The sequence below is a fragment of the Chelonia mydas genome, chromosome 13, assembly GCF_015237465.2.
Source record: "Chelonia mydas isolate rCheMyd1 chromosome 13, rCheMyd1.pri.v2, whole genome shotgun sequence".
NCBI classification, from domain to species: Eukaryota; Metazoa; Chordata; order Testudines; family Cheloniidae; genus Chelonia; species Chelonia mydas.
This window is the reverse complement of record NC_051253.2, coordinates 12,044,454-12,066,546: the sequence shown is the minus strand read 5'-3', so window position 1 is coordinate 12,066,546 and position 22,093 is coordinate 12,044,454. Positions and strand designations below refer to the sequence as shown.

The following is a 22,093-nucleotide window of genomic DNA, read 5'->3' as shown; positions in this document are numbered from 1 at the left end:
TGGCTGCTCAAGTACCAGAAACAAAGCCCACTGAGTTGCTGAATTCCCCCTTTTATTCTCCTTAGCAACAGCAATAATTAACAGCTGAAGCTTTATGGCATGATCTCTCAGCACCCACCCACCTCTCCTGTCCAAAGAGAGAAAAGTCAGACCCCAACTCCACCCTTGACCAAAAGACAACAATAACCCCCAGGCCTCCAGTTTTGCATGAGGCCCTGTACAGAGGGTCAAGAAAGTCAGAGAGACTGTGCCAATCACACTGGCATCAATCAGGAGCAACTCCACACAAACCAATGGCTTTACACTGGTGTAAACATCAGAAATCAACCCCTGTATATATACACTCTGAAAGACAAAAAAGATGCTTTGGTTAGCCAGGAGTGCTTTAAACTTCTATTAAAACGAGACAGAATAGTCCCATGTACACTGGAAACACTCTGGATCAATATGTGGTTTGCTGCTGGATAGGTTTTTCCCCCCAGCCATCAGAAACTCATGACAAAAGAGCACATCTCATTTACGAACTTAGCTATAAATACTTTTGCTAACTGCCATTTAGGAATTTCATTTCCTGCTTGAGCAAGTCCTGTTGAAAGAGGCAATTACCAAATTTGTTTCTAGTTATAGAAATAGATGTTTGTTGCTGCCCACATCTGTTTCACCAAATTGTCAGCTAGGGACTCTCTGAGGAGAGTGAACCTCTTCCAGAGAGAGCTTTGCCACCTCCCCAGAAAACTAACAGCAATTAGATGGAATAGGTTTCCACTCCCATCTTCTTTTAAGCTCTGTCTGTCACCGTACTGGAGAGCTGGCTGGTGTTCACAGGACTTTTCGCATGCAGTTCCACACTTACTTGTGAAAGTCTAGATCCCCTCTGGTAGGGGCACTATAGATTGTTTTCTGTAGGATAGTAACTGGCTCTGTTTCCTGCTGCTATTGAAAAGCTACTGCAGAATATACATTTGAGCCATTGTCAGAAATATCACACCAAAGCAGGTTAAGTTATGTATGTTCTGAAGTTTTGAATCTGGAGAAGGAATAATGAAATAAAGGGAAAATTACGTGTGTATTCTATATACCTACATACACCCCCCCTACCCCCAAGGAATGAGTGTCTTGTGGGTCAGGCTGTGACCTGGGCATCCGAAGAACTGGGTTCAGTTTCTGGCTTCCTGTGTGACCCCTGACAAATCAATTAATCTTTTTTTGCCTCAGCTTCTCCATAATATTGCCTCTCCCCCAGCACTTTGTTTGACTTGTCTACTTAGGATTTGTGGACTAATCACGATCTTACCTGCACTAGTCAGTAGTTACTGTACATGGGGCACCGTGAGACTACTTGCATGAGTAACTTCACCAATATGCATAGGAGAGTCACAATCTGTCTAAGGCCTTGTCTGCACTACACAGGTGTTTTCGACAAAAGTCAGCTTTTGTCAATAAAACAGTAGAGGTGTACACACTGAAATGCTCCTTCGCCGATGTAACCTCCCTGCTATGCCGACATAATAAAACCACCTCAACGAGAGGTGGAGGGCTTATGTCAGTGTAGTTAAGGCAAAGCAGTGTCCCCATAGACATTGCATTCCTTACATCCATTGTTGGCTGTCATTCTTGTCAATTTCACAGCTCCCCTGGAGCCATGAAATTGACAAGAAAGCTGGCTCCCCCTTCCGGAGCCAGGCTGCTGCCCCTTTGGGCTGCCACCCAGGCTCCCAGCTTGGGCTCCCTCTGCTGCCTCCTGGGGAGGCCACTGGGAGCATGGCAACCAACCGTACTCTGGATGCGGATCTCCCTGTCGGAGGCGAGAAGCCCCGGGTGACTGCCCCCCCTGCTCCCAGCTGGGAGCAGGGAAGTGAGAAGCCCCAGGGGGCAGCTGAGTGGAGCTGTGAGCCCTGGCTCTCAGTCCCCCACACTGCCCCTCCTCAGTCAGTGGAAGCATTCCTTGTGAGGACACGCACCACCGACAGAAAGAGGGTAGCGTGGACATCAGCCATCGCAGTACTTAATGCAGTGGCTGTACATCAACCTAACATAGGTCGATTTATCTTTGTAGGGTAGACATAGCGTTAGGTTACAAACTCTTTGGGGCAGCGATGATCTCTCACTATGTGCAGGTACACCACTAAGCACAATGGGACCCTAGTCTCAGCTGGGCTCTGTGATACAAATAATGATCCCTGCACATATACACATAGTTACACTGCTAGCCTAAGACAATAATATTTGATAACATCTCACTCTCACTTGTGCTTTGCTTCATTACTTGACAGCTCAGAACTTGGGACTGGATGCACTACAAAGTCAGTTTTGCAATACTGTATCTGCTGTGACCAAGGAAGAGGTTCTTCATGCGAAAGTCTGCTGATCATGCCTTTCCCTATCCCACTTTCATTATTTAGACAACAGTCCCATTACAGCCCAGGGTTATATTATTATTGTATTACAGAAGCACCAAGAAGCCCTGACTGAAATCTGGGTCCCAATTATGCTAGGTATCGCAAACACATCAAAAATACTGTCCCTGCCTTGAAGATATTACAGGTGAACGTCCCAGTCCTGCAAACACTTAGGCACATATGTAACCTTTGTTTACACATGTTAATTTGTTAGTCTCTAAGGTGCCACAAGGATTCATTGTTTTTTTTGCGCTACCACTGAAACCTTACTCAGGCTGGTCATCTTACTGACTCTAATAGTTCATTAGGTTCTATGGACTCTAATGGGACTCCTTGGGAAGCAAAGTATTTGCAGGACAGGGGACTATGTAGGCAAGTCAAAGCACGGGAGAGAGGAAATGCTATTACTCCATTTTACACATGGGGAAGCAAGGCACAGAGAGACAAAGTGACTTGCCCAAAGTCACGCATAGGGATGTGGTTGGATTTGAAGCCAGATCTCCTCCTAGTCCAATGCAGTAACCAAAAGAACATCTTTACATTTTCTTACTTCCTCTACTTTTGTGCCCCCTGCCTGGTTTGGTCACTTTTGTTTATAAGCCAGAGACACATCACAAGGCAGTTGCTTCTGTCAAGTAAGGCAAATGTCAACCGTAGCCATAAAATTTACTAAAAAAAAAAATCCCAAACACACACAAAAATCTGAAATTGATCTGAATTTCGCCATTTCAGTTTTATAGTTCTAGTCTCAAATTGGCTTGAGTGCCTGAGGCGGGGGAGTAGACGAGGAGGAATATCATGGGCCTGGTAAAATTACAGAGGAGAGGGTAATAAACTTATTTCCATTACAATTATGGCCACTGCCTGAGGGCTAACTAACTTCTGGAGCAAGCACCGGTGTTTATGTATTTTTTTTAAAAAGAAGAAATCTGTTTTTCACTAATCCAAAGACCATTCCCCTGTTCCTTTTCCAGCCACAAAGATGATTTGAAACAATCAGAAATCTATTTCTATTTAGTATATGCTTTGGTCACTACAGCAGAAGCGGGATTAGTTTGGAATCCTCATGAGACATCTGCTCCCCGCCCGCTTCCAGCGGAGACCTCTCCCACCCTGCACGTAGGAACCAGAAGGTAGATGGACGACGGGGTTGCAGTGGAAAATTTACAGCTATTCAGTGAGGTCAACACCAACAATAGGTTTTCACAAGGGCAAGGGGATGGGGAAGAGACCCTCTTTCATTCTCTGCTCTTGCCTATTCCCCCCCCCCCGCCCCCCACTCTTCCCAGATGTGATTTTAGCTTGGCTTCTAATCAGCTTTGTAGGGACCTAAATATCCTGATGTGCTTTTGGCTCTCGTGGTTTTTTAAGTCTGGTTGCAGCAGTGGATGGCTAGCTCTGCTCCCTCCCCTTCCACCGTGGGCATGCCTGTGGTATAGGTAAACACAGTGACCCTGAGAATTTCAGGGGAGTGCAGGGAATAGCAGTTTACATTGCAGTTTGGCTCTGGTGGGGGGGGTGAAGAGTTTGATGGGGGTAGGCAGAGGGGAGGATTATCCATGGACACAGCTTGTCCCTTTTCCACTGTTTAACAATAAAGTAGTAGCTATAGCAACGGGTTAATTAATGCACCTAATTTCCATAACTAAAACCACAAACCCATTCAAACCGTGCTGATATTTTCATTCTTAAACCTGGCCTACCGAGCTGTATTCTTCTTACCGCAATGTGAATGCACACAAATAATATATATCAAATATAATCATGGCTTTTGTAATGTGATCTGCCTATGCAACTCCAAGAGATACTCATCCTACCTACCTGTATTCTCCCAGAAAAATGTTAGCACTTGCAAGAAAACATATTATAAAGGCAGAAAACAAAAAGGAGAGTGAAGTGCCCCTTAAAAAAGAAAAAAAAGAAAGTAAAATAATTTGTGGGAAAACCATACATTCCAGGATTGGGGAGTAAAAAGATAGCGAATGTAAAGGTTTCAGACTATCATATAACCAGAGGGGGAAATGTCTTCTCACCACAAACATGCATCTGCATGATGTCTAGACAGTCATAAAAAGGGCAATTAAAGTACTGCATGCTGCAGTAAGCTAATGTCTCCTCTCTGAGTCTAAGCAGTTTAATGTACTGCACTAACTTCTCAAAAAAAAAATAAAACGAAAAAAAAGACGACTGTTTGCAGGGGGAAATATTTAGAAATTCAGTTTTAAATAAGCCGGTAAATTAGTTCAACCTTGTCAAATCTTTGCCTTATAAGTTATAACATATCAAATATTCTGCCTGCATCCTGTCTAGACTGTGACAACAAAGGGCATTTAAAGTCCTGTGAGATGCGCAGACAGAGTAGCCATTTAAAGATGCAGTATTGCTTTCTGCATCTGAAACCATTTATCAGATGGAATTAAAATGAAAATAGTTAGTAATCACTTGAGTTCATAACCAACATTTAAAAAGCAAAAAAACCCCAAAACAAACAAAAAAAACCCCACCCACAGCTCTTCGATCTATAGCCCATCAAAACCATTCCAATAAATCTTTCCAATGGAATTTGGCTGGCATTTGTTTTTATTAACTAGAGATGTATACATCTTTGTTTGGCAAAAGAATCTTTAATACGGATGTTAATGTACTTAAAGCCCAGCTCCAAGAGTGTTAGGTGATCCACAAGAACATGAAAGAGTGATTTAGAATGGGAAGTCTTTCTATATAAAGGGTTAACTACGAAATGCATCAACATACATAAATAAAAAAGAAAACCTGAATGTTGCCTTGAAAGCTGCAGGCTTAAAAATACATAAATTACACTTCATGTAATAGCAACTGGTCTACCTTCACCGAGATGCAACCTGAATGGACATCATCCTCTCCTCTTAGGGGCAAAAGGCAACTTAATGCAAATCGAACGGGTGTCTAAACCATTTTTACTGACAAAGGACAATTTTCTGGGAGAAGCACAGAAAGTTAAAAGCTCAGCCAATACAAGAACCATCTCCCCCTTCCACCCCAGTTTTATCATCTGTTTGAGAGCCGAAATATTTATAAAGAATATGCAAAATATCTGATCTGGCTTAACTGATTAGATTTACAACGCCTGTGATGCAGTAGAGATTAATGAATGTTCTTGACAGATAATGCTACCGGGCAACAATTTCAGCAAAACCCAAGTGTAAGGCTATGACTTTTAAAGATCTGATTTTATTATAAGATAAGGTAAAACTGGCCAGACATTACAAAGGGCATCAAAAGCATGTTCTGAAGAGAAGGCAGTTATGCACACACAGTTTCTATTCTAGCTGCTTCATGTGGCAGTTATGAGTGGAGTGTAGGATTGAGGGGGGCGGGGGTTGTCTTTTAAGTTCAAAATCGGATTATCTGTTTATTGCACCATAACATTCCCCTCTACCCCATTTGTGTCCCCCCCCCACTCATTGCTTAATTATTATTTTAATAAGACTGTTCCCAACTTCACAGCTTATTCTGCAATAGCCCAAGGGCTACAACTGTTCATTAGACAGAATTTCTGTTTTAATTGCACTGACACAGATGTGTTGGTTATCTGGAAGAAATTACTAAACTGAGCAGTAAAGAATGGAGCTGGATGCTTTTCTTCCCTTATGAAAAGTTTAATATTCTCCCCTATAAGAATAGCAGTGTTAAATGCATTACAGGTTTTGCTGTCCAAAGATGCAATTAGCCCGTAATTGCTTCCTGTGCCCTATTCGGTCAGGTGTTACAGAATCCTTACCAGACAAAAGTATTGCATTTATTGTAGCGTATGCACCTTAGAAGCCATTTATAAGGATGTTTTAGCACTGGTCAACATGCATCTCAAAAATTATCCATCTATTACTGTGATAAGCTTTCGCTGGTTGGAATTGAACCCACGGCCAAAAGGGTGTTTTATTTTACTCAAAATGAGATGATTTCTACAAGGGTTAAAGTGCCATTTTTAACTTGAAGCAGTTTTAAATTTGTGTGCTTAGAAATCACCTCTATCTTCAGCGGAGCTACTCTTTTAAAGTGAGAAGTCACAAAGATTTTTGGTGCCGCTCTGATGATGAGCCAATATATATTTGCAGGGGGCCCAATCAGACTCACATTACACGCAGTTACCTCTTTCCATTGACGTTAATGGGACTGGGCCCAGTGTATGTATGCATGACATGTGTGCTAGCCAGCAGGAACTGTAGAGAGTATCAAGATGCCAAATCCTGCTTGCATTCCAAAGTCAATTGGTTAATTTTTAGTGCAAGGTGAGCCAGACTGGGGTTATGGGGTACAGATTTTGGGAAGGATTGCAAGTCGATTCACTAAGCTAATGCAATCACTGGCTAGGGTTGCTAACTTTCTAATGGCACAAAACCAAACACCGTTGCCCTGCCCTGCCTCTTCCTCAAGGCCCTGACCCTTCTCCGAGGCCCAGTTCCTCACTCACTCCATCCCTTCTCTCTCTCCCCCACCCTCACTCACTTTCACTGGACTGGGTCAGGGGCTGTGGGAGGGGGTGAGAGCTCTGGCTGGGGGTGTGGGTTCTGGGGTGGGGCCAGAAATGAGGGGTTCAGGGTGCATGAGGGGGCTCCAGGCTGGAGATGAGGGGTTTGGAGTGCAGGAGTGGGCTCAGGGCTGGGGCAGTGGGTTGGGGTGCGGGAGGGTCTGCGGGGTGCAGGTTTCAGAAGGAAGTTTGGGTTCAAGAGGGGGTGTGTGCGTGGGCTCCAGGAGGGAGTTTGGGTGTGGGAGGGAGCTCAGGACTGGGGGTTAGGATGTGGGAGGGGGGTGCGGGCTCCAGAAGGGGGCTCAGGGCTGAGGCAGGGGATTGGGATGTCGGCTCTGGGAGGGAGTTAGGGTGCGGGAGGGGGTTCCAACCTGGGGCCGGGGGTTGAGGTGCAGGAGGGGGTTTGGGGTGCTGGGGTTCGGGATGCAGGGTTCAGCCAGGTGGAGCTTATCTCAGGCGGCTCTCGGTTGGCAGCACAGCGGGGCTAGGGCAGGCTCCCTGCCTGCCCTGGCTCCGCAAGGCTCCCAGAAGTGGCCGGCATGTCCGGCTCTTAGGTGCAGGGGCAGCCAGGTGGCACTGTGCCTGCAGGCACCGGCTTCGCAGCTCCCACTGGCCACAGTTTCCGGCCAACAGGAGCTGTGGAGCCGGTGCTCAGGGCAGGAGCAGTGTGCAGAGCTTCCCTAATTGCCCTTGCATCTAAGGGCCGCAGGGACATGCCAGCCACTTCTGGGAGCTGCAGGGAGCTTGCTTTAGCCCTGTTGCACTGCCGACCGGACTTTTAATGCCACGGTCAGCAGTGCTGACCAGATCTGCCAGGTTCCCTTTTCGACCAGGTGTTCTGGTTGAAAACCGGATGCCTGGCAACCCTACCACTGGCTCAAGATATCTGGCCTAATCATAAAAGAGTTCCTCTGGCAAAAGCTCCATTTTGAATGATTATGTGTGTTTGTGTCTTTGTGGGTAATTGGTGGCACATGGGCTCAAACAGTTGCCAAACTGGAATGGAGAAATTCAGAGAGTCACTCTTTGGCAAGACATTGAAAAACCAAATGTTTGAAGGGGACCCCCCAATACCTCTGTTTTTTTAAAATGGCTCTCCCCAATTCCAAAACCAGCTTTGCAGAACCGAGGCTTCTACTTCCAGCCTAGTTAAAGTACCTGGGTTTTAGGGCTAGGGTGGGGAGTAGGTTTATTGGATTTTGTTCCCCCTCTAACCTCTCCCAAGATGTAAATTACCAGACAGATGTGCTCTGTAAAAATTACATCTCTTCCGCTTAACAATCAGGCTTCAAACCTACCACAATTCTGCAGCTGTCAAATCAACCATGGAGTTTATATAGAATTCTTCCTTGACTCATTTTGGCAAAAGCCGGAGATAATAGCCTTAGATATCTGGAGAAATAGCTATCGCTTGTATTCTTTTTAAAACCACTGTATTTGACAGGACAAACTCCACGAGAGGGAAAAAAAACCCCAACCCTCCCACCCAAAATGCTCATAATTTCATTGTCCACAGAATCCTGAAGAAGTTTCTTGTATATATTATCCTACATATGCGCACTCTACACATGTGATATGCACACACACATATAAACACAAAAGTGGGGCAAATCTTGAATCATTTTACTTCACGGAGAGTTTTACCTGAATAAGCACTTCAGGATTTGAAAGCCCACTGTTACTATTAAATGGTTTTTAATTAAATGAAAAGAAGTACTAACCTGCCAGTTTTTTTTGTCCTCTTTCCATGGGACTGTGATAAATGTGCTTCCAACATATTTATCTAACAATTTCAGTTATCAGGCAAATGGGCCAAACACAGACTTTAGTAGCAGGGGCACAACTGGACCCAAACTGTCCAATGAAAGGTAAAGCTAGGGATGATCTAAGTTTAGGGGAAGCTGGACGGTAGGGGGCAGGGGAGGAGAGACACAGGAAAGACATGCACTGAATAAAGCTAAAATTGCAGATCAACAATTCTCCTTCAAACAAAAACCATCTGTGATTTAAAGAAATAAAAATTAACAAATATTTCATCACAAATCTGCGTAAAAGAATCAACAACTTTGTTGCTGGCAGTTTATTTGCTTTGTATCTGCTGAAAACCTTTGCAATTCCACTATTACATTCAATAAAGCCCTAAAGGCTGAACCATCTTGTATGCGGGCTTCAAGAGACAGAGGCAGGTCAGCTGCACCCTTTATATATAAAGCCCTCTGCTGAGACCTGACTTCGTTTTGTATCTTGGTCCTAGATGCTTTTTGGCAGTTTGCTCTAGACTTATTGGCATAGGCTAAAAGGTTTTTATTTAGACGGTGTCAGCTGAGCATCTGTGCATGTAAGAACTGGAGTGGGAGTAATCTTGACTGTATTTCAAAAGCACATTTCTCTCTGGGAGCTGCCTTGATAATTATAAATCTGAGCATGTTTAAATAGCGGGGTTACTCCCACTGGCGGAGTCCCCATTTCCTTTCCCAAGCATAGCTCCGTATTCTGGGATGCATTCCCTGATCAGTCGAGAGAAGACTGGCTGGGAACACTCCCTAACCTCTGACCTCCACTAACAAAAGGTAGAGAAAGCGTCTAGACCTTCAGTCTGAATGTGAGAGAAGGCAAGTATTGTATTGCGGAGATACAGGCTTTGCCTTAGAGAACAGAGGCTGCTATAGACATTGAAGGAGCCGGACTAGACAGGAAGGGAAGGAGAAAGCCAAAAGTAATGGAAGCTCCAGCCCTAATATTTGGTAAATAAAACCCAGAACTACATCCCATCACAGTGAAAGAGCCAAACTACATTTGTCCCTTTTAGCCAATCGATGCTTTGGGATAGGCTTCCACAACACAGGGTCCCTCTGGTCAGTGTTGCTACTCTCTAGGGAGTCTAGGCAAACAGCATCGTATCAAGTCTGCTAAATCCCTGGGGGCTGGAATTTGCTTATCTGACTTAATATGTTCAGTTTAAATGGGCTTGGATTCCCCTTAGCATCTTTGTATTCTGCAGATCTCTGACAGCTCCACTAATGCAACCAATTCATGTTCAATTCAGTGCACACTGTTACAGGAGAGAGAGCATACACCATGATCTCTTTCACTGAATCTCTACTTTTGTCTTGCTGTTAGTCTAAAATAAAACAATTTGGGGAAATCCATTCTGATCCTGTGATTAGGAGGCTGGCTTAGGAGTCAGGACACCTGTGTTCAAGTCCAAGCTCTACCCTAGATTTCTTGTGTAACCTTGCATAAGTCACTAAGTCTGTGCCTCCATTCCCCATCTGTAAACAAAGATAATAGTACTTTTCTACCTCACAGGGGTGTTGTGAAACACTCAGCTACCACAATAATGGGAAATGTACAAGTACTGTACAAGTAGAAACAGAGACCCACCAAACACCCCCAAAAGTTCTTCCCCCAGTCTTAAGGAAATTGGGTTGTTACCAAATACCTAGAGTGTATTTTAGTATACTTTTTAAAAGTATTTGAAAATAATTACAGATGAGCAACATTTGGAATTTCCATCTTGTGGGAAGTTCTGACATTTCAACAGTTTTTTGACCTGAATAGGGACGATAGGTTGAAATTTCAAAATTTTTCATGGAATGGAAATTCCAAAACATTTTGATTCAGATATGTCAAACCAAACCATTTCATTTCACCACTTTTGATCAATACAAAACGTTTTGACATTCCCAAACTGAAATGTTTTATTTTGGTTTCTTGAAAGAACCTGAAATGCTTTGTTTCAAATCAAAAGGAGTACTTGTGGCACCTTAGAGACTAACCAATTTATTTGAGCATAAGCTCAAGTGAGCTGTAGCTCATGAAAGCTTATGCTCAAATAAATTGGTTAGTCTTTAAGGTGCCACAAGTACTCCTTTTCTTTTTGCGAATACAGACTAACACGGCTGTTACTCTGAAACCTGTTTCAAATCAGTTTAACATTAAAACTGCATTTTCCATCTGGGATGTGTTGCCTCTTGGGAACTATAGTATGGAAGCCTGATGCCCCTATTCTCCCCTATGGGCCAGGCTCCCTGGTTAGACTACATTTCCCATGACATACTTTGGGTCATGTGCCTCCCATGACGCACCACAAAGAGCTTTTTCAGAAAGAAATCTGCACAGCATTATAGAAGCTCGTCCCATAGGAGAGAATGGAGGCCGAAACGTCAACTCTCTAAGGCACTGTGCCATAGGGAAATGCAGATTAATGTTTCATTTCAAATCAGTCCAATAAAACTTTCTGGGTCAGTTCAACGAAATGAAATAGTCTGATTCAGCCCAAACCAGCATGAAACAAAAATATTTTATTTAGATTTTCCTGATGAAAAATTAATACTTTGTGAAAACTGCATTTTCCGTCTGAAAATCATTCCGATGGAAGATTCCCAATCTCCTCAAATAAATAAATAAATAAATAAATAAATAAATAAAAACAATTTATGCATGGGGAGCCAGTGCTGTTTTCTGTGATATTACCTGGGGAAATTACTGCTGTATCCGAATGTAAGTGGTATTTTCTGGATCACGAAAGCCAGTCAGCATGGTAGTGAAAGAAGAAGAGGATTTACACCAACTTATCCAAAAGTTTCCTTTCTTTCAGCACAGTGAAATCCACAGAATTTATAACGGGTCTTCGGAGCCCACTTGCAGCCCAGTCACTAAACTCAGAGATATGCCTAACAAAGACAAATAAGCCAGCTTCCACAGCTGCAACAGAAATAGAGCCCTTGTAACCGAATATATTCGGATAAATAAAACATTAACTACTGACTATGTATACGCTTACTGCAGAGCATAAGAGCTTTGTTATTCACTTAGATAAAGGTTGACCATTTGGTAGCTATAAGTCCTACTATGTGAAGAAAAGAAATTTTGGGGTAATTGCATGTACATTTTTCTGTACTTCAGCACAGAAAAATCCATAGATCCTACAAAGAGGTTTTATCAATAGTGTGTAGCTATGGAGAGGAAAAAGTGTAGACTAATATAACCAAATATTGAAAGAACAGAGTGCAATAAAGAAATATGGACATAGGCCATTCACCAACTGACTGAGGCATTACAGAATTCAATTCCAGTCTTTTGAGAACAGTGACAGATGAGGCTTAGATTTCAAGCATTTTGATCCAAAGCCCAAAGAAGTTAATGGAAAGCGCATGTTTGCCTAGATATATATTTAGCATTGTGCAAACACCAATGTGGTTTCTAGCTTTTACAAGAGATGGTAGAGACTAGGAGGAGGAAAACTGTAATTCTGTCTCATTTGATGAACGGGATATGGACTTGACCGTGGAGCAGAATGAACCACTTTGTCAGAATGAGCAATGCAGTTCCAGTGTCCACTTGGACAAAGCTTCCAATTAAGATACTCGTCTGGTTGGTAGTTTTGTTGTAATGTTTACTAAGTCAAGTAATCACCAACTCTATACACCATATGGAGCCACCAGAATCATAACCCATGTCTGACACATCCATTAATGCCAGCCAGACCACTCTAGAAATATTACCAGGAAATTGCAGGTGAAATATGCAAATGCCTAAACTGAGTAACCAAGCAATCTTACCGCTGTAAGGTTTGTCCCCTCACCCCACTCCTTTCTCTTCCATTTTATTGTGTATACTGACTGTACCTCAACCAAAACAGCTCTTTGGGGAAGGAATCATCTCAAGTTCTCATGTTATAAAATAAACATTTTTTGGGAGGCCACTGTGAAGACAGTAAGAGCTGCTTAGTTTTTCATTGCCATATATTTTGATGGAAGGAATTCCCAAGTGCCTCAGTTTAGCATTCAGCTTCCTGGTTCTCTTTTGGAAGCAGAAGTTCTTTAGCTCTATATCCATTGCCCCACATCCTTTAAAAGGATAAAGTCAGAGATTCAAACATCAACTGAATTTTTGAGAAAGAGCCCTGCAACCAAACTAGAAGATTGTACTAGGTATTCAGGAGTCTGCAGGCAAAAGTGGGAAGGGGGAAAAAAAGCAGTTAACTATAAAATCTCTCAGATCAGTCTTACTTGAAATAGTATTCCCTGCCTGGTGCTTGTGTTTTGACCCCTTGCATGAAGAGTTTTAAGAGATTTATCTCAACATCCAAAGAGAGATGTAGTTAGGGATTATCCAGCGAAGCCAGCACAGATCTTGGCTAATGCTGCCACTGATGCTATTGTGGTTGTGCAAACTAACAAGTGTTTTAATGCCAGGTTGTCACAGCTAAAGGGCAAGTCATTAAATGCAAAGAAGGTTCCATTAAAAAAAATTCCCCTTTATTTGAGTGCAACACGGGGCTTGCATAGAAGAGAGAGACGCTTCTCCCTCTTACCCTCGCTCAGTCAAGTGTAGTTTTTAGTGCATCCTCCCTTAGAAGTGAAAGCTTGTCATTCCCTAAAAATGCAGCTCCAGATGCCCAAGAATGCCAAAAGAGGCTTGCAGGCATCTCTGTGTGGATTCTCAGGGGAGGTTTTTCTGTGCAAGCTACAGAATAAATCATTTTTTGGATTTGCAGGTTTTTGCAATATAGGCACAATCTGTAGCTGCAGTCAGGGTCCCAGACAAAGCCTCTGAGAATAATCATCTGACAGAGGGATTTTGTGTTGCAGACTGGAGCTTTTAAGTGCCTTACAAGTCTTCTCTTGTTTTTTTCCTGTGTTCTGCAATCTCCCCTTTTTGTGTAACATTTAAGTAAAAGGTTCTTGGATGGGGTTTAAAAAAACGAAACAAAAACCCTGGTCAGCCATTGGTTTGAATTTGAGTGAAATTAGGTTCATGGTAAGATTATTAGAATGCCTTATGTTGTATTCCAAACAACCTTTTTTTGGATAACTCAAGGAAATGTTAGGCAAAGGAGCCAAGATGTAGTGAATCCAGAAAATAATTAATTTTCATTAGAAAGACTCACATTTAATCCTCTTCTACCCCACTATAGAAAGACAAATTCTCAGCAGAATCTTTTCTCAAACAAACAAACAAAAAACGGGGAGTTGGGAGGGAGTGATGCCAATAATGAAAATTAAAAAACCACAAAAAAACAACTTGAACTAGAACAAGGCTTTGCTCACATGCTACAGGAGCAAGATAACTGGTGCAAGTTTGACAAAATTAAAACCAGAGTTGAACACTTGGGCTTTCTGGGCTGGTCCAACATATTTACAGAAAGCTTCTAAACAGCAGACAATTTGAAAGTATTTGGTGCTACATTAAAAAAAAAATTTTTTTTTTAAACAAAACAAATCCCTATCAGATTTTAGTAAGTCTTTTCCTCACCTGACACATTGGCTACATCTGTTCTTGACACTGCTCCACACACCAGCTATTCCCAACCTGGGGCTCCATTCTCTGTAGCCCTGCTCCTTGAGTCATTATTTCCACCAAAGCAAAGTGAGTGCAAAGCCTTATTAAGAATGGTGGCATTTCACAGCCACTTGGCACTGGTGAAAGTGATTACTTTGCCCTGAACCTTGTAGAATCTGGACTTCTTTTAAATAGAATCATGCATAAAGCTTTTTGGTCACAGCTTTTGATTGAGGATTCATTTTAAATGGTTTATAAAGGGCTAACAAGAGATTTATAGGGTTTAAAAGCATGTTACAAACATGAGTAGAGTGTAGTTATAGATGTTTGATTATAAGCCAAGGTTATAAACAACCTACTGACTTGTCAGGCTCTACACCAATTGATTCATAGATGTTTTAATAAATAAATTTCCTAACACTCTGTAAACTCTTTATAAATGGAACCTCAATATAAAGGATTAACTTTTAAATATATGGATTTCTGCAAGTTATGTTTTAATCAAAGAAGAAAAGATGTTTTATATTTAGGGTGAATTAAGGTAAAACCAATGCCCAAATTTAGGTCTGTGAACCCCATAAATGTAATTACAACATATTCTTAAGAAAGCAAAGAGCATTTTGCAAGCAGCTTCAGATCGTATCAGAGAGTCTGGTCTACTAGGTACTTGGGACCAAATTTTCATGGGTGCTAAATAAATACTTACAGCTCCTACCAACTTCAACTAGAGTTGTGGCTTCCCAGTACTTATGAAAAATCAGGTCACTGAAGTGCACACACGTCTGCCTTCACAGAATGCACAGAAGTGTTTCCTCATTAACCAAAGTCTAAGTTTAGAACAGGAGCAACAAATAGAAGAGTGATCAAGACTTTAAGGAGAACAGGAAAATTAGCACTTTAACAGCTGTTTCCATAGTAGACAACAGTGGAAGTTGCAGGTTACACATGACAGCTCCTAGGTCTGTCAAACAATGGAAGGAAAAAAACCCAAACTATGCAGGTTTGTAGAATTAAATAGATCAGCTGGTATGGTTCCTCATAATATTGCAGCCCTCTTGCCACACCCAATATGTCAAATATCTACTGTCACACACATACTATTTCATTAATAGCATGACAATGGGATTTACACCCCATTTCCATTGAGTGAACTATGAAAGCTGTTTGTAGTCCAGCAACACACAGATAAGCTTCATAATTAGCTCTTGTCGCTCTTGAAATATTTAACTTGCCCAGTTTACCTGGAAAGGTGAGACCAGGATTTGGTGCCAGGATACATTTGAAAGAAAAACAGAACACAAAGCACCATAGAAACGTAGGGCTGTAATGGACCTTGAGAAGTCATCAGGTCCATCCCCCTGCACTGAGGCAGGACCAAATAAACATAGACCGGGGGTTGGCAACCTTTCAGAAGTGGTGTGCCGAGTCTTCATTTATTCACTCTAATTTAAGGTTTCACGTGCCAGTAATACATTTTAACGTTTTTAGAAGGTCTCTTTCTATAAGTCTATAATATACAACTAAACTATTGTTGTATGTAAAGTAAATAAGGTTTTTAAAATGTTTAAGAAGCTTCATTTAAAATTAAATTAAAACTCAGAGCCCTCTGGACCAGTGGCCAGGACCCGGGCAGTGTGAGTGCCACTGAAAATCAGCTCGCGTGCCGCCTTTGGCTTGCATACCATAGGTTGCCTACCTCTGACCGAGACCATCCCTGACAAGTGTTTATCCAACCTGTTCTTAAATATCTCCATCTTCCACAACCTCCCTTTGAAGCCTAGTTCAGAGCTTAACAACCCTTATAGTTAGAGAGTTTTTCCTAACATCTAAACTAAATCTCCCTTGCTGCAGATCAAGCCCATTTCTTCTTATCCCACCTTCAGTGGACTCTGCATACAAGGTGTCAACATATTTAAAGACCATTACTAGGGCACACTTCAGCCATCTTCTCGCAAGATTAAACATGCCCAGCTTTAACATTTCCTGAAAGGTCAGGTTTTCTAAACCTTATATCATTTTTGTTGCTCTCCTGTGGACTCACAACTTTCCTAAAGTGCGGCACCCAAAACTGGACACAATACTCCAGTTGAGTCCACACCAGTGCTGAGTAGAGCAGGACAATTACCTCCCATGTATATATATAAATGTATATGTACATATATAAATAAATAAAATACTCCTGTAAATACACCCCAGAATATTAGCCTTTTTTGTAACTACACCATACTGTTGACTCATTCAATTTATGATCCACAATAATGTCCAGATCGTTTTAAGCAGTTCTACCACCTACCCCATTTACTCACCATTTTGTAGTTGTGCTTTTGCACTTTAATCTTGCCGATTTCAGACCAATTCTCCAATTTGTCAAGGTTGTTGTGAATTCTAATCCTGTCCTCCAAAGCACTTGCAAAAACACTAGTGCCATCTGCAAATTTTACAAGCATACTCACCACTCCATTATTCAGGAATGAAATATTGATTAGTACCGGATTCAGGACTGACCCCTGTGGAACACCCAGTTTGACAGTGAACCACTGATAACTACTCTAGAAGTTTGGTCTTTTAACTAGTTGTGCACCCACCTTATAGTAACGTATCTGTACTCCTACCACCTTAGCAGCCTCACCTTTGTAACTCCCATACAAGTAGCTATTTGCTACGTTTTGAGGCCTGATTTTCAAAAGACCTCAGGACATTTGAGAACTTGAAATATCTCTGACCCTTAGTGCCATTACCCCTGCAAACTTCAGTGATACTAATTTTTTTTTTACAAGTTAGTTTGTTCCATTCCTGTTAAAAAAAAGTACTGAAAAAACCCTCTTTCCAAATGAGCTGAAGTTATAATGAATGAATTCCCCTTTTAATTCACTGTTATACCAGTACAACTGCTTACCCAGTAGCACTTACATCCAACACCAAGTCAGGACTTAACCTTGGAAGGCCTAGATAAAATATACAAACTTTTCGGGCCTTATCTAACACCTTGGTGGTCACAGTCACCCTTCTTCTTCGCTCCCAGCCTATCAGAGCCTTCCCTATCATCTCCAGGAACAGCAACCCTCTTTTACCTTTTACATTGTGTCATACAACATTGGTGGCCTCAGGTGGGAGCCTCTCATGGGCTGTCTGCCTATCTTGGAGTATCATGTCTTCTGTACAAAGGCCTACACTGCACCTGTTCTAACCCTGGGAGAAACCCCAGGAATCTTCACATACTAGATTTTGAGACAGCTAGCATTTCAGAAAAGGCAAAGGCCTCCTAAGATACTCAAGTAGTGGTGGATACTTACAACGATCTGAAGAAGACTTTAGCTTTGGGCGGAACATAAAAATTTGCACTAATGATTTGTAATAACTGAATGTTGTAACTGAAAACACGTGACCTTCAGCTGGGCCAAGAATAATCTAGGCACTAGATCAAAGACCAAAACTTCAGCAGGTCACGCAATCCTGTCATGAATTCAACTGAAGGTAATGCTACAAATATCCATTTCTAGGCTGACCAATTGATTAAACAGCTAAATGGTCTCAGATACCTGATCTAGAGCTCAGGTGAGGTGCATCATTTAGATGATCATCCTTGGACGCAGGCTTACTTTGATCAAGGCCATAATGCAGCACTTGGATATAATGGGTAGGGAGCTACTATATAATGTCCTCTTAAATATAATGTAGCATATTACGTGAGACAGAGTTGTGGAATTCTCCTATATAGGATGCTGCAGATTCGTAAATCTGTGTTTGACACAGCCCTAGAACACTACTTGGACTTCCATTCGAAATTAGCACTTTGTTAAACCCTGCCTCATACCAAGCAGGAAGAAATCTTAGAACACCAATAAATACAAAATACAAGTTTTTTGTATACAAGTTTTTTTAAACGAAATACAAGTTTTTGTATAAAAATAAAAGTTTTGTATAGCACTCACCAATGACTCAAATGGAGGTTTCCCTAGAAAGGCGTTTAATAGTGATCAATACAAACCTGCTAGATTATAGATAAAAGGCTTTGAATTGCTTATTTTCTTTATATATTTTAATGCAGTATTATTTAGTCTCAACTCTTAATTAATGTAACCATAACCAGTTTGAGCATCTGCTTCCAATTATTAGCACAGGTAAACAATTTAGGCACCATTGTGATGTACATTGAGCTCTTTCACTCACGTAGCCACAATTCACAGAGAGGGGAAAGAAAAGGAGTAGTAATGTCCTGCTAGTGAGTGTTATTTGGCATCTACAGATAAAGACTACCAGCCTTGCATAGTAGGAGATTTTCTGTATTAGTCAAAATTTGACACAAACAGGAGGGCAACATGTGCCATAGACATCAAACACACTAAGGCAAGGAGAGTCAACACCAAAACTAGCAAATCAAAGGCTGCATTGCACCTCTCTCTCCTCCCAGCCTTCCCATTGCAAGATGGCAAGTGAGAACTGCAGGAAAGCAGTCTAGGAAGCAATTTAAAAGGTTATGTTAACACAGCCTTTCTCCTGAAAGAGACCTTTAAAATTACTTCCAATGTTCCTGAGAGGACAGAGATAGGCAACTTTTTCACCCTAGAAAGAGATTAAGGGTCAGAGTGTCAGTGTAAATTACCACAGTAGCTAAACAACTTGGGATTTCTAGGCTCAGAGTCTACTCACTGCTTTTAAGTCACTCTGTTTTACAGGAGCAAGTTCAGATACACTGCAAAGCATTTCCTTGTTCACAAAAGGAATTAGGAAGTTATCTTGTAAAATGTAAACTGTACCCTCCATTTCCTTTGGGCAGATGGGACTTCACTGGGCAGTGTGCAATCGTGGCACATGTGTATGCAATAAAGTTTTGATTGGAAGCAGCATCTCATAAATTTATCATGAATGGAGAGAAAAAGAAAAGAAATCTACCAAGCTCAACACCCACTTGTGGTGACAAGTTCTATCCGCCTCCTTGATCTTTCTCAGCCTGTTTGGTGAAGTGAAGATACCCAACTGCTTTCAATTTCTAAAATCTACAAAAATAGCTACATATAGGATGAGTCCCACTTGGGATAGGTGATATGGGGTCAGAAAGCAGTCACTGGTCACTTCCCTCCCACACCACTTCAAATTCAGCTACAGGTGCATATGTAGCCCACTGCTGAGTGTGTTACCAGTCCCCTACCCGCTCCCTGCCTCCATGCCAATCCACAGAGGATGAGTTGTTACAACTGGTAGCTACAGAGGCTGGTTCTTTAGCTCAAGCTGTAGCAGCTCATGCTTTTAGCTCTTGAGGTTCCTGGTTCAATCGCTGATGTGTCAGCCAAGAGGGAGGCCATCACTCATATGCCACACAGTGTACACACACATTATCTGCCCATATGACTTATCCACGATGTTTTGGGACTAGCCGTGGTTGTGTGGGAGATGTTAGTCTGGAGTTTGTGTCATCATGCGGGGTTTTAGGAAGTTACGTCCTGCCTTTCTCCCTGGCCTTGTCTGGCTATACTATGTTCATATTTGTCCATTAATTTGTATAACCCATTTTACATAGTGTTAAATATAAGTGGGGCTATCAAGCAACAATGTTCAAAGTGAATTCTTGCAAACGACTTAAGCCACCACCCCTTTCCTCTCCTTTCATCCCTTCTAGACTACTCCTCATTGTTAGAGGAAAGACCTGAGCACTGCAGAACATTCAATGAATTGTCACCATGGACCAGTGCCCAATCACTTCTGTGGCTGCACTACTACTGAACAACCCTCTAAACCAGTGGCCCAATCAGTACCCAGCCCATGTGACATCCTCAGGGCCATACAGGTAATATGTATATTGTATGGCTGCAACCCACATAACACACAGACAGCTGCATATGCAGCCCACAATGGTAATTAGATTGAGAACCACTGTCCTAAATGGTGGCCCACAAACTCCATCTATAAGCAGGAACAAAGAACAGGTAGTTATACTGGCTTGACCAACACCTGCTGCTGCTAGTGGTTTCATCTTATACGGTTTGTACAACTAAGTGGACTGCCAACAAAACAGAGGTGTGCACAGCTTAGGTGGATCTAAAAAAAAATAAGTCTATGTAGGGGGCAGCCATGTTTCAAGGTCCAAAATACATTTGGCACAAGATACATCCGTTTAACCTCTGCCTGGATAAGCTCTTTTGTTTTAGTCAATAAGGAGAGTTCAGAACAAGCAAACCCTTAATATTCAAAGGGCTATGAAGTGACAACCTCAGCAGTGAGACTGTGGTGGGGAGGGGTCTCTCCTCTTACACTTCCACTAGAGCCCAACTCCAGGAACTGGCACCTTTGAAAGCAGTTTCCCAGTAGTTTCTTATAGAGGGCAGGGAAATGCAGTGAATAAACCTCGACTCAGATTTAGTTTGGAACAGCCCTTCCCCATTCTCCCTGCAAGGGCTACCAGAAGGCTCTAAGCAGCACAATCTCATATCCCTGTGGCTAGCGAGGAACTCCGGGTCAATCACCACCTGGTTCTTACGCCCTAGAAGCAGCAGCCTCCTTCCTTCTAGAGGGCTGGCTCACTTCTTCCCTGCTTTGTAAAGGCACAGTCACCTATTGATGTAGAGAAGTTCCTTACAGAGAAGCCCGTTGGTTTAACAGCAATGAGTATTCTCACATCTCAAGATTAAGAGCCTTTCAGAAATCTCTCTCTTTCTCATAAGGTAGAGTGTAGATTTAATGCAGGATAGCTATTCTAGAATAACTCCATGCGTAGACATGCCCTAAGACGGATAATGATCAGAGGAGAAAAGAATTGCCAATAAGCACACAGCAGGTCATCGGCCAAGCTGGGAACCAGGGCTTCATGCTGTCTTCAAGGTGGATGGCCATCCTAAAAAGTGTATTAGATTTCAAGACGAGCGCTTTTCAGAAATGAGCTAAAATCCAGAGATTTCACTGACAAGGTTGGGGGGAGACTATGCTATCTATGGATTGCTCATAGGAGCATCAGTCTTTAGCTTTCATCAGTGTTTGTAACCAGCACAGCCTTTGGCAGGCAAAGCCAATATGCACTGATCTACTGCAATAGATTCCCTGCCTTGCTGTATCTCCCCATGATAGCCAACAGAAGCTGGGTCAGCAAATGACTTATAATATCACTGGAAATGCAAGGGCAGCTTCTAAATTGTACAAACCAACACCCCAAGTGTGCTCATTCATTTGCAGTTGGAACTTTTAATTTATTTTTAAATGAATCTTCATGTACTAAAGCAACGCCAGCCATACCTTTTGCAGCATATTCCACTGAACCAACTGAATGCTAGGTGGAGGGTTTTCTCCAGCAATATGATGAACCCATCCTTCCTCTCCTAAATAATCATATCCTTCCTTCATAAGAAAGTATAAGTGATTGAAGAATATATATACATGTATATTCCTCTCCTGTTGGGAGTGGGAGAACACTTTGAAACCCTGTTTGAGAGATTAAATGGACAAGTGCTGAATAGTGATCAAGTCTCCTCTTATTCCTCAACTTCCTTTTTTCCCCTTCCTAGAAGTCACTATTGCTGCATTTCTTGTATTGGTTAAGATGCTGCTCAGAAAAGAAACATAGTTTTCCCCCTCCAGAGGCCTGTGCATCTGAGGAAGATGATCGGTCATTGTCCCACCCAGCTACTCCTTAGCCAAAGTTGAAGACAGGCCAAACAGACTCCCAGGACAGAGAAAAATTGTTAAACAATGGGTTGAATAAAGGGAAGGAGTGCTCATCCCACTATTTAACAGCTGTGCAGATGGATGTTTTGCCCTGAACGCCTAGTGCCTAGTTTCATGGGCAATACCTGGTAAGCAAGCCCAGTTAAAGAAAAAAGAAAAGAAAAAAAAGAGGATACTTTGGATGAAGGGACAATGTTATGCCCCTCCAGAAAGGAGAGTGAAAGGCTTTATATGACAACAGGAAAGA

At 42.1% G+C, this 22,093-nt stretch overlaps 1 protein-coding gene across 5 annotated transcripts in view; it reads right to left on the bottom strand.

The window, feature by feature from the left end:
* The window catches only part of PMEPA1 (prostate transmembrane protein, androgen induced 1), a 67,126-nt gene that overhangs the window by 28,246 nt on the left and 16,787 nt on the right, over positions 1-22,093 (bottom strand). The window contains exon 1 of one of the 5 annotated variants that reach the window (XM_037915668.2): positions 11,383-11,403. The exons of the other annotated variants lie outside the window; for them this stretch is intronic. The gene's annotated coding sequence lies outside the window, so the exon portion shown is untranslated. Of the gene's footprint in view, positions 1-11,382; positions 11,404-22,093 lie in introns of those variants that run through there. 5 annotated transcript variants of the gene reach the window in all.